The 17,320-nt window shown below is 46.5% G+C and overlaps 1 long non-coding RNA gene across 2 annotated transcripts; it reads left to right on the forward strand.

The window, feature by feature from the left end:
- The first annotated feature begins 784 nt into the window (after window positions 1–784).
- On the forward strand, window positions 785–14,912 carry LOC120837421. Of its 2 annotated transcripts, none has more exons than XR_005714898.3 (3): window positions 785–1,218; window positions 6,832–6,858; window positions 12,544–14,912. It is a non-coding gene; the product is annotated as an uncharacterized LOC120837421 (long non-coding RNA). The 2 variants fall into 2 exon arrangements; XR_005714897.3 differs by lacking the exon at window positions 785–1,218 and adding an exon at window positions 3,018–3,710 and having other exon boundaries at window positions 12,544–14,674.
- Window positions 14,913–17,320: the final 2,408 nt, after the last annotated feature.

The following is a 17,320-nucleotide window of genomic DNA, read 5'->3' on the forward strand; positions in this document are numbered from 1 at the left end:
TATTAAACGAAGAAATGTGCAATTGTACGCTATTAGGTTCGCTTCTTAGAAGGCTTTCAGCAAACAATGCTGTCAAGTTTTAGCGTAGGTGAAACTCGACAATAAAAACACAGACCATGCATTCGGCTGCGTTCCGAAATTTAGTCTATCCTAATCCAGGGCAGGGTGTAAGATAGACAACGAGAGCCAAATAAGCGACTGGATTGTGTACTCGGTTTTCTCTTTTTCTGTGGCGCCACCTATGTGGAGTACCGCGAACTCTCACTCCGGGTGGGCGACCGGCTAAATTGACGGAGATGGTTTCTCGTGGATTTTCAATGGAGGACTGTCGTGCTCTCGGTTTATTTTGCGCACTCTCTCGTAAAGTTCCACGCAAGATCCGATTCCTATTTTTTTTCTCGCGCCGCAGCGCCATCTGTTGCAAATCGGGGGTACCCGCAAGCAGGCGAGTACACAATCCGGTCACTGCGCTGCGGTAGGCTTCTATGGGCCGTTTCCCCACCAGGGTAAGCGTTTTGTACAAGGAGGATAGAAGGGTAGGAGAGGGCATGACGTCGGCCGCGTAGCCTCCACAAGCCATGCTCCCTTGCTGCCTCGCCTCTTTCTCATTTTCCTCCTTACTCTTCTCACTTACCATGCCAACGTGACCGCATCACAGATTGAAAAACGTCCAGCGTTTTTCAATCTGTGTTGTCACGTGACACGAGCTATTGTGTCGTCTGCTACGAATCCTTACGAATCCTCACATGGTGGCGCCCCCAAATAGCGTTGCGCAGGCGTTGCGGCGACGGAGCGCCACCGCCACCACTGCTTCGACGGTCAGCCGGTCAGCCAGGTCAGCCCCACAGGTTAGCTGGGTTAGCCCCACTGCTCCCAATCGGCGCTCGCCATCCAGCCCCTGTGACCTCCACCGTCACGCAACACAATCCGCACTCGGAGTGTGGATTGTGTTGAATCCATCTGCTCACGGAATGCGGATTAGAATCAACCACTATCCTCACTCGGGGTGCTCAGGAGGAACGGCGCGAAGGCAGCTCGCGCGGACTGCGTTCTCGCGGTCGGCGGCACAGTCAGCACCACAGTGGTCAGCACAGTGGTCGGCGGGGTCCGGAGCCTGACCGAAAAGTCCGGTCAGAGTCTGCAGGTGATTCCGACGTCGTCCAGAAACTTTAAGACTCGACGGTCGACCGCGGGCCAGCGCAGCCTCGGACGTCGCAGGTAGGCTTAGCTGAACGTATCTTTGTTCCGGGGTCCATATCAGAAGAGCGAATGACATTTTAGCGAAAGGCGACATTTGAGCGAATGGTCGTTTTAGCGAATAACCTGGGCCCGCGTTAACCCATCCGTCGCGCTGCGCTTTACGCCGCTTCGCGGCGACAGTCTACGGGGTCCATATCACAAGAGCGAATGACATTTTAGCGAACGGCGACATTTGAGCGAATGGTCGTTTTAGCGAATAACGGGGGCGCGCGTTAACCCATCCGCCGCCCTGCGCTTTACGCCGCTTCGCGGCAACAGTCTGCGGCAACTCATTACAAAAATATGAACTCACTTGGCCCACCCGAAAACGCCGCTTCGCGGCGTCCGACTATTCGCTAATGTGTCGTTCGATGAAACGTGGGCGTTCGCTAAAACGTCATTCGATCAAGTGAGTGCCTCCCGTTTGGTCACTCACTGGAAGGCGATTTCCAACCCGCGATCCCGGAGCCGCAGGGTGAGCGACACGACGGAGCGGGCGAGCGGTGGGGTGTCGTCGTCGGGGCGGAGTAGATGCCGCTGTGCCGTTATAGCCGCGTCCCACTAGAGCGACAGACAGCAACAAGCGACAGCGACACACGACAACGAGCGACAGACGACACCGACAGACAGCCTGTTTGTCGGAGTCCGCCGTCCCACCTGGCGGACACGACGCAGAACACGGGGGCAAGAAAACTTGTTTCCTAGTGGGACTGGAGTTGTCAACAAAACACTTCAGAATACAAAGACAAACAGAGTCTGGCGACGCGGTTTTCGTGTTTTGCTCTTTGGGCATAAAACGCGCCGACAAACACGGGGAAAGTGGAGACGATTACTTTATTTCTTGATTAAAGCTTCCGCTTCTCTTCATTTGCCGTTGGCGACTTTCCGTAAACAGTCGTGACAATCGACACCAAACTTTTTCCGAACTAGAAATACCCGAATCGTTCTTTTTTTTTTCTTTTTGGCCGTTCGAGGCATTCTAGGTGAGCGCCACGGAGTTTTACGGTGGTTTTGAGGATCTTTATAACTTCTTATTCGAATGATCGAGGGCAGGCGGACAATACGGCATCCCGATTATCACAAAACGTGATGAAAAGTCTCTCGTCTGCCGGAATGGCTTGCCGCGGAACGTCGTGTCCTACTTCGTGGTGAGCGGTCTTACTTTGGTCAGTCCTCGCACATGGGTGTATCCATCCTGATGCAGGGGCGTAAACTTCGGCGTCTTGAAGCACCACCTCGCGCACCAAGTTTTCGCGAGCAAAACCAGCCACTGCAAATTTCCTTTCGCAACACGACTGCCCGGCGCCAGCCAGCAAGCCGCGCCCGCGACCACTACGTGCAATCGAGGGACCGGAACTGCGGGGCCGGGAACGAGGAGTGGCCGCCAAGGGCTTCTCGTTCCGGGAGGAAGGGTAGAAGGGTGGGAAGGGAGGCAACAGAAGGCATAAACGGGCGAGGAGGATAAGTTTGTCTCCGAGAGATGTTCCTCAGTGGGACTGCTTGCTGCGTTCCAAGTCCAACGACAGACAATAACTCGTCCGTCGTCGATCTTTTGTCGGCGCTTGTCGGCGATTGTCGCGGGTGTCGGTCGTTGCAGTGGGACAGCATCGGCGACACGGAACTTTGTGGTGTCGTCGGACAAAACTCGGTGTTTGTCGCTCTAGTGGGACGAGGCTATTAGAGTCCGACGGGACGACCGCCCTCCCAGGCAACCACGGTAAGAGCTTCCGGAGCCCAGTCTCGATCGCCGTCAGCTTCGTCGTCGTCGAGGAGGCGAGCCAGCGTCCGATGCCGTGCCTCTCGCGGGGTCGCCATAGCCATCTGTGTAGACTTGCAGCCAGTCCGCCATCTGCCCGGTCGCCGGCCAGGTGCTGAGCACCAGCTGCCTTGTGACGGCCGTGTCCTGCGCCCTCTTGCTGGTCATGTTGGCAAGGTCCAGCGACACATCGACCTGCTGGGACCCGAAGAAGGAGGGGGCAGTGACGTCTGCCCTGGGGGTCCAACAACCTCCATGTGCCTCCTTAAGAGCACCTCCATCCGGGTCTTGGGGCATCGTCGCATCCTCTCCACTAGGGTGGCAGTGTCTGGCCGGCCGACAAGCTGCGTCGGGTCATTCAACGTGTGCCTCTCGCCGTTGTTGAGAACAGTGTTCCTCCCCGCCTTGAGGAGAGTCTGGGCCGAAATGGCATACCTGTGGGCATCAAAACACACCTGGAGTCCCACCCGCTGCAGCGTCTCAAGCTCCTCCCTCTGCAGTCTTTTCAGAGACAGGAAGGGCAGCGCATAATCCAGGCCCAGATACAACTACAACATCATGGCAGTGAAAGTGCCCTGTGGAAGTCGTCGACACAGTGGAGGTGGGACCGGGTTCTTGCGATGATGGTGGTCATGGCTGGCCTCTAACCGCCTGGTCGATGGCAAGTCCAAGGGACGTCATCGTCGGGGTGATCTTGACTTCAGGTCCAAGGAAGGTTAGCTGCCACGGCACTTCAACAAGTCGCCACTTATGTATGAGGGAGAGTCTTCTTGGTGGAAAACTTTAGTCCAGCAAGGGAGGTGGCATAGGCCAAGCCAACATTCTCAATGGCTTTCTGAAGCACCCTTCCCAGTGTGTTCAGTCTTCCCCTGTGGCTTGAAGCCCACAAGGCGACATCGTTGCCCTGTGGACTTCGACTGCTTGTGGGCCGAAGCTCAATCGAAAATTGGCGCCTCCACATGGCAGTCTAAACTTTTTGTCAGTGGTGTATTTCACACGTGGGTTTTACCTTGTAAAATTGCAAGGTGTAGCTCCCTTTTTGTAATTAAGGGGGCCAAACACTTACTACGGTCAACGTCGGATGGCGGCAGAGACGACAGTTAAGTGGTGGGGTGCATTCGGTGCACATATTCATAGATGGTGCTACCTCCGTGTTCCAACTTTAGTTCTAGCTGTCTCTTAAAAAAAACAAAAAAAAACATAGAAATTGTCTGCTACACCCGTGGTCTATTAAAATAAACATTATTTTTGTAATGCACCTTTGGTTTCAAAATAAATGCAGACAATGGTGGCACTCCCGCTGAAAATTGATTTCATCTGCTTTCACTGGTCATAATACAGGCTTGGTCAGCTACACAAGTATCGCCATCTTTCAATGTGTGCCCCACACGCGCTTCGCCACTCGACTCTGTCATTTGTATTGCCATCCACTGTTGACTCTGCCAAGTTTTTTGGCCCCATTTTTTTTACAGAATGGGAGCTATACCTTGTAATTTTACAATGTAAACACCATCTGTGAAATACACCTTTTACGAAAAGTTTAGATTTCTATGTGCAGGCGCCGATTATTATGGCTCATTTTAATTCAAGCTTCTGCCGCCTCGTTGGCTCCGAGGCGAGAGCGCCGGCCTACGGATCCCCATGTGGCGGGTTGGAATCCCAGCCGAGGTGCCCGCAATCTGACGGAGGCTTATTGCGGAGAAGGCGCCGTGTAACCGAGCTTTCGGTTGCACATCAAAAGATCTCCAAGTGGTCGAAATTAATCCTCAGTCCGCTGGGGCGTGCCAAATGCTCGTCGTTGGTTTGGCATGTAAAACATCCAAATTTGACTTACGGTAGATCAAGTTTCTGCATTTCAGGCGCTCTAAATAACCAACTCGCCCAGCAGATCATTTTCAAACAAACTCGCTATAAGTAAACTAGCATCTTCGATTCAAGTTTGTGAAAGGTGAGGAACACTCATCCCCATTACGAAAATACAAGTCTGGTATTGCATAGAGGGATATGTGGAAGGTTGTCAATGGGCTTTGATTATAATGTACCTCTACTCTAGCACAGTGGTTCTCAACCATTGGTTTTACGGACCCCTTGTGGATCGGCGGAGACGATGGAGGACCCCGTTCCTAATGAGGGGAAGGAAAAGGTATATATAGGTTAATTATGATAATGATTTAATAAATGGATATAACTGAGGGCTAGTGTGAACCAGATTTCTCTCATTGGCTTACACACGTTTCTTCTCAATCTAAAAAAAAAGTAGGACGGTAAAGCATTTAAGAGTTGTGAATGCGAAAGCATGAATATCATTCTTTTGCTTTCTTAGTTCGCCTGCGGTGTCGTGGCATGGACGGCCGCATTTTGCTACTGCCGAGGTTGTGGCCGCCGATGATGTAGATGCGTCGGGTAGCCCGAAGAGGAGCGGAAGTGGTCGAACCCCGTGGTTGAACCCTCCCCTCCGGCAATGCGTGACTCGAGAGTGGCAGCCAAGCACGCCCCTTCCTGGCGTGCAAGCCAGAGCGCCAGGAAGAGGGCTTCTTCGTGGGGTGGCATTCCTTAGAACTATGCGTGCCCTCCCAGCCAATGGTTATCTAGGAGCTGTCTTGCTGGGGATTTCTTTCACGTTGTGCAGTTTTGCTCAACCACAGACGCCGCTGGTTCCTGGGGCTTTCTTGCATGTTTTGCGCGGTTACAGATGCTGCAGGATTCTTGAACATTTTCACAGTTGCATATGCCGCCGGCTCCGCTCCATGGGACAGTTAATGCTTTCGCATTAAAAAAAACTTTTCTTGCCGGGCTTAACTTATGAGAAAGGGCTACGCGGACCCCAATGAGCTCATAGACCCCCTTTGGAGAACCACTGATCTAGAGCATAACTGCTTTAGGTGCAACAAATGTACCGTGTGCACAAAACAAACCTTGGATCTTTGCATTCGTCACGTTAGAACAAGCCAAGAAAGACAGGGTAGCAGACGCAGTTTAAAAGGATAGTGAACCAAACATTTTAGTGTCTATTATAGGTGGCGCTTAACCTTTGCACGAGCCAGCAGCCAACGATATGCACGAGTACACGCAACGAAAGTGAAGTCAGTCCTCCATTAACGTTTAAGATGGCAGTGAAAATAAAGACGGGCTTTTCATCTCCACAAGTGAAAGCTACATGCTTGTTAGACCAATTAATCGCCTACCTTTTACACCAGACCATACTGTGGAGAGAAAAGTCTTTCTTTATTCTCCTTTTCACCATAGCCCACACATTTCACTGTCACATGTCAGGCAGGTAGCCAGGATTTTGTTTCGGGGGGGGGGGGGGGGGTTTTGCTTATGACAAAATGCTGTATGAGGGGGAGGGGGGAAGAGGAGGGTCCCAGCAAAAATGGAAAATTTGGGGGGGGGGGGGGGGGGGGGGGGTTTGGGCCCCATGGGCCCCCCCTTGGCTACGTGCCTGTCACATGTCACCGTCATGGAGGACTATGACGTCAATTTCGTTGCATGTGCTTGCACACACAATCGGTTGCTGGCTCGTGGAAAGATTGTGTACCACTTAATATGGACACCGAAATATTTGGCATAGCATTCCTTTAGGTTTCAAACCAGCATTTGCATCTCATATGGCTCTTATCAACTAAAAAAAGAATATTGCGGGCATGTTTTGTGGAAAATATGGTTCCTGCTTTCAGTGATGCAGCCAGATTCATAATTTAGCGGCGATTCAGTTTAGTTTGTGTCTTCTGCTCATAAAGATGCATATTTTGTTCTCCGTTGCCCACGAATCATGAAGGAGAATTCAGTTGACTTATGTATACATGCATTGTACATGCCACAATTCACCCTTCTAGGGTCAGCATCATTCATGCCTGCATAAGGTGAGTGAACCACCAGCCTCATCTCTTTTTTTTTTTTTTTTGGGGGGGGGGGAGGGGGGAGTCTTGAATGCATGGAATGGTTTGTATTTTATGGGGATTCCTGTGCTGTGCATGCTCCTTTGTCTGTGTTAATTTTAAGCTGGAGAAGTGCTGCTTTTAAAGAGGTTGTATTTGCTATTCCCTGGATCCCAGGACCATGTTGCTTGTAACTGAGTCTGCACTGCAAGTGAACTTCGGCAAGATTTTACACCATCTCGAGCAGCATGTCATTTTGTGCGCGGTACTTGCACCAGAGCGACAGCTTCATAATGGGCCTACAACCAACATTCTTAGGCTGTCAGTTGCCAATCTCCAAGGAGGAGCGCTGTTTCAAAACAGTCTCTTTTCGTTGCCTGTTTGAGCGGTACCGCTGGTGGCGCTTGGACCACTCAATATCCACCCGTATCTGCTCACATGTGGGCAAGGTGGGAAGTGCTGATTGTGACCTTGACATGCTATTTTTTAACTGCAGTTAGGGCTTTTGATAAATTGTTCCTGGATTCCAGTGCTTTAAATGGTTTTTTTTAAACAGCAAAAGAAAAAGAAGCTACATGCTGCATTTAGTTCAGTTTTGTTGGAAAACTCACAAATCAGTAATCATGCAGAGATTGTATATAGATAAAGTTGCTGCCCTTTTAATGATGTCGCATTAACCATAGATGGACCAGCGTGTCATTTTTACCACAATGTCGCTGTTTAATATTCATGTCGCAGGCTAGCAATAAAAAAAAGTAAGACAGTGTTCTTCATTATTAAAGACACGGATTTTGGAAACCATGGTTCATGTCATTTGAAGGGAAGTCCCATTTAAATCAACACATGGAGGGTGCAATATTGTGTACATTTTGGTTTAATCTTGAAGCAAAGCGCTTAACATGTAGCGTCTTGTGCAAGATGATTGAACAATGTAGAATTTAATCAACACATGACTGAAAGGCAATTTTTTATTTATACCCTGATATTTCTACAAACTGGATCTTGCAGATTTATTATCACTGCCAGTTGTGACTTTTATGAACCTGTGGTTGCACCATGGGGTTCATATTTTGTCGAAACGATATGGACCCATAAAACGGACATCTTTTCAGCAATATATGGGCATTTTCATACTTTAGCCCTATGTTCAAGCAAAAAAAACTGGCTGTTGGATGGTCAAAACAACATGCTTTTCGTGCAAGGCTCATAAAAATATTGGGCACTGGTGAAAATCAGCCATCTTTATTAAATCCTTATCTACTCTTTGTTTACGTTCTGCTTAGCGTTCGCCTAGCCTTGTTGGAACTGCCAAGGGCTTGCCTGGCTACTGTTTATTGCTCAATTTTGACCTGCACAAGGGCATGTCTGACTTTGTTTACGTTAGCAGATGACATTTGAAAGATGGCACCTGCCATTGCTAGCTTCAGATGCGTTCCTCCATAAAAAGCTTTGTTGCCATGGTGACGCTGACCATAGCAGACGGGCTTTATTGTGTGGAAGGAGACGGCGGGGGTGGCGATATCAGGTGCTTACTTGGGCTCCTTCGTCGGATTTTTCAATAAGCAGAATGTGAACAAAAAGAGGGAAAGAAGGACTTAACACAGATGGCCGATTTTCTCCAGTGCCTAATATTCTGACGAGACATACACAAACAATGTTTTTAGCTGGCAATTTAGACAAAGTTTCTCTTACTGCAACATGGGCCTAAACTACCAATGTACCAATATATGTTTCGTCTATACTGTTACGTTTCCTGGAAACTTGTTACCTGAATTCCATACCCTTGTGACGTCCTAGGGACAAATTATTTTTGTTGCTGGGTGGATTAGATTACTAGGCTTCATTTTACTCACTGGAAGTGTGCGAGGCGACTCAAATAAAATAAGAAAAGGAAAACAAATCCACGATCCCCGAAGTAGGCGGGATCGGCAAGCCAGGCTTCAAAACGGCGTTACACGTGGGCGACCACGCATAACGCTGTTTTGAAGCCTGGCTTGCCGATCCCGCCTACTTCAGGGATCGGTGGATTGGTTTTCCTTCCCTTAATTTATTTGAGTCGCCTCGCACATTTCCAGTGAGTAAAATAAAGCCTAGTAATCTAATGCACCCAGCAAAACGGGAAAATGAATACTAGTTATCTCAGGCCTATACTTCGTGTCACTAGTTGTGTGCAGTGCAGGCGAAGGCAATGCCAGGCAAAGAGAGAAAGGGCAATCACCAGAAAGGCACGACGGGAGAGGACAGCAATAGAAGGTGAGGGGAAAAAGGGAGAGCACTAGGGACATTAAAGAGGAGAGCCTTGTCTCCTTCCCAACCTTCCTGGTGCTTGCCCTTTCTTCCCTTCCTTCGCCTGGCTTTGCCTTCACCTGTGCTGCATGCAACTAGTGATGCGGAGTATAGTTTATGGCAAGCCTCATTAGAATCACCAAGGGTTTGGCAATGTACTCTCAATTACTTCTATATAATGCTAACCAGTATTCCATGCAAACTTCTATAGCACATCATATCGTCACACAACAAATGTTTTCTGAAAACAATTTTTTTACTTTGACTTCCACAACACAGTTTTCATAGTTTTATTTGCATGCAAAATTCGGCTGGTACTAACATTCATCATTACCACTCATGACCTTTACCTCTTTATGGATTGTGGTTCCCAAGTTCATTGCATATTTCTCGATTTTGCCAAAGCATTTGATAATGTCATGTATAATCTACTGCTTCATGGTTTACCCCTTAAGTGCCACTTTTTTTTTTAAGGAACCTAAAAAGGCCATATATTTTTATTAAGGAGTTTTAGTCCACTAGTATAACAGATAGAATTTCAAAAGTGTATTACACAAAAATCAGTGGCGGCGAAAAAAAAAAGGCGCCAACTAAACTGAGTGCTGCCATCAATGATCAGCGCCGCAAACTACTCGGACGAGTTGTAGTATTAAGGACTACTGGAAAAACCACTGGACGACCTGAGCTTGTCCATGGCATTTTCAACCAGAAAGCGGCTGACGAGCACAGCTCGTCCAAGGCACTTATAGGGTTAGCACACTCAGTGATGAATCCAGCATGCTTTCCTAAATGGATGCCCTTTTAACTAACCAGTCGCCATTTGTATTCGTAAATAACACTTTCTTGCCATTTGTTCCTATATAGTCCAGGGTAAGTCAAGGTTCTGTTTTGAATATTCTTTTTTTATTATTTATCAATGACTTGCCCTCCTGTGTTTCATCCTCAGTTGTCTAGTTTGTTTGCTGATGACTTATACATGGTGTGTTTTTCTAGGCTTTAGATTTCGCGAGTGTTCCACTAATGCAATTTGTGTGGGTGAGTTATACGGCCAGGGGTGGGGGGGCAAGAGGCTAATTTTCACAATATTTTGTAAAACTAAACATATCTTTTTCGTTAGAAAATTGCTGAGCATCATGGAAAACCACTAATTCAGTCAATTTTAGAAATATTTGAAGAGCATAAGGAGTGTGATTATACACCGAGGTTGCCACTTGTACAACAGCGCGCACAAGACAAGATTGTTAAAGCACGGATGATAATTTCATCATCCGCATTTTTGCGCTGTCGGCCTTGCACTTGTGCTAATTATTTCCTGGCAGTGACCTGTTTGGTTTGTTTTTGCAGCATTCAAGCAATGTGGTTGCCGCCTGGGCTGCCGCGTGAACTTGATCACACCGGAGCCGAGATGGTTTGACCCATCTGATTTGATTCACGGCACTCCTGCAAACAAAATTAGTTTAATGCTGTTGTCTCATTGCAGACGCTTGCATCTAGTGTTTGAAACTAGGAAACGTGAAAAGTGCTGCTTGGACCACACTTTTTTACTAGTTGTTGTGTGTTTTTCCTGGACTAGAGAATGATATTCTGTGTTGAGTGCTACAGTGGCATTTTGAAGAATATTCCACCAATGGAGTGATTTGTTGCAGACTTTGACCACCTAACAGCAATTGCTACAGTTCTATCTAGTTTCCAATGCGTTTCTGGAGGTGAAGAAAAAAGACCTGCACATGTGTCAGCACAGGTCATAACGACACATGTTATGCTGTGTCAGTCAAGGGTAGATATGAATGCACAGAAATGTTAGTAAGAGTGTGCAAGTCTATTTTTCATAACCTTCAAGTGTTGTCACTTTTGTGTTGCAAGTGCTTTCCTTTTAAAGTCCTGGCCTATTGACTTTGATCACTTGTTTTTCAGTTCTGTAATGGACGACATCCAATATTTTCGTATGCTTGCGCAATTTCATGCCAAGTTCCAGTATTACACGTTTACACTAAAACTTGCATTAATTCGACCCTGGCGTAACCTTAAAATTTAAATAAAATTATTCAGAGATTGTATTTAGGCGGGAAAACGGCCCAATTAGGGGGGATCGGTGGCCGAGTGGGCTGAAGCGCACACCCAGCTCGACGCGCGTGGAGCGAAAGCTCGCGCTGCAGAACCCAGGGATCCTGGGTTCGAGCCCCACCCCTGCCCGTTTCGATCTGGATGAGCATCGTACCGGCGTGCGGTCGTGTATCACTACTGCGTGGTGCACGTTAAAGACCCCAGGCTAGCAGTTGTACCGCACTGGCCAAATTGCTCATCTACAGCGAGTGACTCGTCGCAACTTTAAATGGCAGACCAACAACACGCTGTATAAATATCCCCACAAGCCAATTATTATTCTGCGTCCATCCTGCGACCAGCCACATTGGCTATATGATTTCATATATGATTTCATAAGCGGTCTGCAGACTCTAACACTAGCCGCCTCGGTGGCTCCAAGGCGAAAGCGCTGGCCTACGGGTACCCATGTGGCGTGTTCGAATCCCGGCCGAGGTGCCCGCAATCTGACGTAGGCTTATTGCAGAGGAGGCGTCGTGTAACCGAGCTTTCGGTTGCACGTCAAAAGATCCCCAGGTGGTCCGAATTAATCCTCAGTCCTCCGCTGAGGCGTGCCAGATGCCTGTCGTTGTTTTGGCATGTTAAAAACCCCCCCAAATTTTTGACTCCAACGCTATTATCCACGTTCACAAAGTCTTAAGGTGCCACCCAGGGCGGGGAGCAAACCAGTCTTCAGCCGAAGACCACGTCGGCGGCTCTCGAATTTCACGGTGCTCGTCATGCACCGGCGTCTCTGTCACCACGGTGCAGCGTGTGTCTGCACGTTTCCGCTTCGGTTGGATTAAATGGTGCAAAGTCCTTGCACGTTAGAATTAGAATTTATTCCCCCACAGAAATGTATTGGTGCCCACGAGGACTTTTGAACACAATCGAATTAAAGAAAAAATTCAAACAGAGGTCTAATCAATGCAAGTTTACTGTATTTTGATATGCCAGTGCTCATGTCCTAGGTATTTAGAGTTAATTGTTTGAGTGCTTAACACTGCATTTTCTTCATCCGTCTGAAATAGCTTGTGATATGTATGTCCTTTGCTTGGTGAAGGATTGTGTAGGGTACCTGAATTACAAAGTGCGCCCACTTAATTTTTTAAGAAGTTGTGTTATGTTCACCTTTAAATTTTTAACAATCTTCCGCAATTGCTGCACTGCTCTCGCAGTCCGTCTGAGTTGACAGCATCTTGCGTGCAGCTGTGATCCAATGTCAACGTGGTAGAACTCAAAGAAACCGATAGAAGTTGGGCAAAATGGATGATCCCAACCTTTCTTATTTCTTGCCAACAGTGATAGTCACATGGCCCGCCGATTTGGAGTGCGTCACCTTCAAAGATGAGATCACCGAGCCCTCTTTCCTGAGCAGCGAGTTGGACGTGCAACAACCTAAGATTCAGCACCAAGGGAATATACGCCGATGCCGCTTCTGCCCTTATTGGAGTCGCCATCCGCAACATTTTGCCAATCACGAAATGACGCACACGGGAGAGAAGTCATTCAGCTGTCATGTCTGCCAGAGAAGGTTTTCTAAGAAGGTCAACTTGCAGAGACACATGAGGATTCACACGGGTGAAAAGCCGTACCAATGCGAGGTTTGTCAGAAGGCGTTCGCACGGAGTACTGGCTTGATGTATCACAGGAAGGTTCATGCGGAGGAAGGACAGTAGCATGTAGCACTTGTGGGAAAGCATTCAAACGGTATTCTAACCTGTTGGTTCATGATACTAGTCGCAAAAATCAGTAGCTGTATAGGTGAGAGAACTGTTGGAAAACATTTGTGCCGAGAACCCATCTATATGAACATAAGGGTGGAAGAGGGATCCGCATTCCCTTATACCCGTGGGGGCTCTTGTAGATAACCTTTTCAGAAGTTTCACTGTGTGTTTTATTTCCTGTCCATATTTGTTCAGCAGGAAGCAACTTTATTGTTGAGTCTTAATTTGCGTTCACCATCAGTTGTTTCAATTGCTAGTCCAGAAATGGCTGCAGTGCCATTGATATGGGCCAGTTTACTGACAGAAGCAGGTATCTCATCTGGCATATGTGAGGTCTTTTTAAGTGACATGATCAGCTCTGTGGGCCAAAGAAATACGAGCATTACTGAGAAATGACTTGGTATGGCCTTGCTTCAGTCTTAGAAAAGCTATCCAGTTTGCAGAAAACAGGTAATATGACTTTAAATTGGAGTGAAATGAAAAGCGACCGTGTACTTTAAGAGGAGCTGCATGCAAAGTTACCGTTGATGAAGGTAGGGCTGAATGAAAATAAATTAGTGCTAAGTGGAATATAAAGAAAACAGTCTGACATTAGGCAGTCATTCAGTTTGTTGCTTGGGCACAAAGGTGGGTGCAAGGGGAGAGATACATATCGGGTATCTCCCGCTTGCACCCTCCTTTGTGCCCTTTAACATCACGTGATCAGCTTTGTGAATCAAAGAAGTACTAACGTGCTGCCAATATCTGCCCATTATTGAAGCTGCAAAATGCGATTCAGTTTGCAAAAAAGGAACGAAGGAACTTGAAATCTTGAGGAAATTAAACGCTTCTTAGTTTAGGAGCTGCGTGCAAAGTTAGGCTTGCATATCTAGAGGTAAATGAAAGTTAAAAGAAAAGAGCAACAGTCAGTCAGTCCGTGTCTGTTCAGTGAGTAGATTGGGGGAACAACATAACCAGTTGATCAGGAAATGGTTAGAGAAAATCGAGTGATCGCAATACGCTAAGTGTCTGGAAGCAAACAACTAAGGTGTGCTTGTGTGGGATAGAACACACAAAACAGCCGCCATTGCTTACTTCAAGACAGTGTGAATTATCCCGACATTTTTTCACTTCAGTGCCATCTTATAAATGAAAGCAGCACATCTGCAATGGCAAACATCAAAGATTTTTTTTAATTGGGAAGCACTGCCATTAGGGGAAAGCTCCAGGTTCAAAGCAGCAGCAACAAATTATAAAACGTTGTTTGCAGACGGGCTAACCAATTACTTTTAAATACTTTCATGAGCTTAATTACAAGGGCATTGTCGTCGCACTCTACTTGCAGGCGTTATTCGCCCTCTAGTGTTGAAGGAGTTTGTGCGTTCAAGGCTGTACAACTCGCTTTCTCTTTTGTGTCGCATTTAGGCTGTTTTATTATGCACTGTTCGGTGCACTTGTTGATGCACTGGGTTGTGAAGAGTATACAAGTGTTTCATATCTTATTATTTAGTGTCATTATATTTCTTGTGTTGGAGAGTTTTCTTGTTACCATATGGGGTATATGGTAATGTATGTATAATATAAATACAGAGCTGTATATTGCGCAACGCCCATCACTGGTTATAATTTCGTTTCCATATATATCTATGTCCCCAACTTTCTTGCTTTCACCCTCATGTAATGCATTGTAGATGTCTTTAAGGTATAATAAATGAAATGGAATAATACTGTTTTTATTCTATGTAACATGCATGACGTCTCAGCGCGCCTGGAAGTTGTATGCTACGTTGCTATGTGTTTTCCTTTGCTGCATATGTAGTTCTGCATAAGTTGCAGAAGAGATTTATTTTGTGTGTGTGTGCATTGCTTACTCGCATTTTTTAGTGTAACCTGTCGGCACCTGCAAAAACACCTGGAGTACTTCAACCGTATAAAATATACTGTCATCTCTATCTGTTTTTTTGTGATCTGAATCGCATTTGTCGTATTTCTGAAAGAAAACAGATGCCGGCAGTCGTGTCAGCAAGTCTGAATGTGTCGATGTATCCCTTGTCCTCGCAGATATTTTCATCACATCGCAGGTGGCATTACATTTCCTCATACTTGCTAGGTGGAAAGAAAACTGGTTCCCAGTTTCCTTTCTCTCGCAATCTTCACTCCTCTCCCCACAGGAGCCGGTGTCCGAGCTACTGGCTGCCGAAGGAAAGAGGGTCTCGGATAAAAAAAAGTGGGATTGAGGAAGAGTTTCCCTTTTGCGAAATATTGATGGTCGTTGATTTTTTTTATAAAATTTTGACCATGTACAAAATATCCGCCTGCAAGTATGTCTATGAAATTTAATCGTAACATTCATTTTCCTTTGAAAAAATTTTGAAATTCCCCAATAGGGGCAGATGTTTGCAAGGCACACTTTATTACTTGAGAGGTGGGAAAGGCTTGGGTTTCTTTACAGTCCAACTAGTTTTTTGGAGGGGCAAAGAAACTGTCGCTACCATGTTTCTTGTACGATGACTACGAGAGTGAAAGCATGGTAACTGTATATTTTTTTTGTTAATTTAATAAACAGCATATACTCCAGTGAGCCAATCAGTACTATGGAGGGAGACGCCAGACTACGCGGAGCACAAGTTGATCTGCTTCTTGCAGAGGGGTTGCAATGATGTCAAAACGCCGAGCCTATATTAGCTGATGAGAAACAGATAATATTAGATGTCGGAACATTGAGCTCTTATTAGCTGATGAGAAACAAATAGTATCAAAGTGAATCGGAATTCATTTTCGTTCCGACATCACCGCAACCCCCGAGCAAGCAGACGACTTCCTCTCCGCATAGTGGCCGTCTCGCAGGTTGCGCAAGCTGCTTTTGAAGCCACAGCCGAGAGAGGAAAGCCACTTTTGCACGATTTTCGGGTGACTGGCTCATTTTTCAAAGGGGACAAAACGACGTCTAGGGCACACAAGAGGGTCCAAGTAAGTGTGGAGTTCCTCTTTCCCCTCTTCAACTGCTTGGGTTACCCTCACCCCTGTAGCTTTGGCAAGGGCTGCAGCATGCTTTGCCTGTTGCTTCGATGGGCCTGAGGGGGTTTTAGTGTTTGCTTTTTGCCAAGTTTTAGTGAAACAACGTATACGAGTAGCAATTTTAGAGTCTGCAATAACCAAGCGCAGCAGTGCCTACCGTAGCAGTCTCAACTGGGCCCTGCAGTAGAATGCGAGTATAGGCCTTTTTGCACAGAAACCCCATCGAATGACAAAATGGAAGGGCACAGTATGCAAAGCTTCTTAAGTCTGTTTAATAGTACTAAACACTGCAATGTTGATTCGTTTTGTAGGAAATCTTAGCAAAATCTGCAAGTAAATAAAGGAATACTTCGTGCACAATGGTTTTAAGTGCAGGTAGTTTACATGTAATTCAGGAAGTATATCTAGTATATAAACCCGTGGGGGGAAATTTTTTTTGCAGCAGCAGTTCTGGGTGCAAAATTGAGCTGCCCTCCGAGTAGCAGGAGGAAAACTTCGAGATCGGTAGAGAAAGGAACAAACGCACTTCCCAAACTCAACTACTTTATTCAATCGCCCGCCTTATATACGCAGATCCACACGGCAGGGCATTTTATTTTTCAAAGACTCGCACAAAAGGAACATTTTACGAAGCTCGATTAACTTTTGGTTTCACAAATACTTCTGGACTGCCGTGATTCTATCTCTAGAGTTCAGAATCCTAGAGTACAACAGGCTTTTAAATGTGATGCACAAAACTGCAAGGTTAAACCACCACTTTGTGCCCAGACGTCTACAAGAGTCTTGACTAAGGGGACGACCACCACTGTTCTAACCAAAAATGACTAAGTGGACAGGGAACAAACATGTCTCAACCAGCTTGCCTGTTTATCGATCTCGTCTTCTAACACTGCCAACTTATTCTCACGAATAAAAATTTTAAAAGATCATTGTGGTAAACTCCTAACAGCTCGCTTGAACACCTCAGTTTTGGCAGTGCTTTTTTTTCAGACTGATGAAAAAGATGCCATTTCTAACACTTGTGTCTCCATTAAAGCATGTGCGAGCCTTGGCAGTTAGATGGGAGCAGAGCTTCTACATTGTAGACTTATCGCAAAAGGTCTATTGCAAACGATGGATATTTTAAGGTTTGGATGAGAGTTTCATCTGGGCACAGAATGACATTTTTGTATTTTGCGGACGATTATCATTTCCAGAAGAAATTAACACTTAACAGAAGCAGAACAATTATTGTGACCAATCAAACGCTGATAATACATCGTTGCAGGGGTGAAAGAACCTGTGTAGGAACTCTATAGTTCCTGATCTCGAACTTCACTCTGCTGGTCTTCTGGTTACGGCTTAGGTTTGTTCGT

This window comes from Ixodes scapularis, unplaced genomic scaffold, assembly GCF_016920785.2.
Source record: "Ixodes scapularis isolate PalLabHiFi unplaced genomic scaffold, ASM1692078v2 PGA_scaffold4__175_contigs__length_147842914, whole genome shotgun sequence".
NCBI lineage: Eukaryota > Metazoa > Arthropoda > Arachnida > Ixodida > Ixodidae > Ixodes > Ixodes scapularis.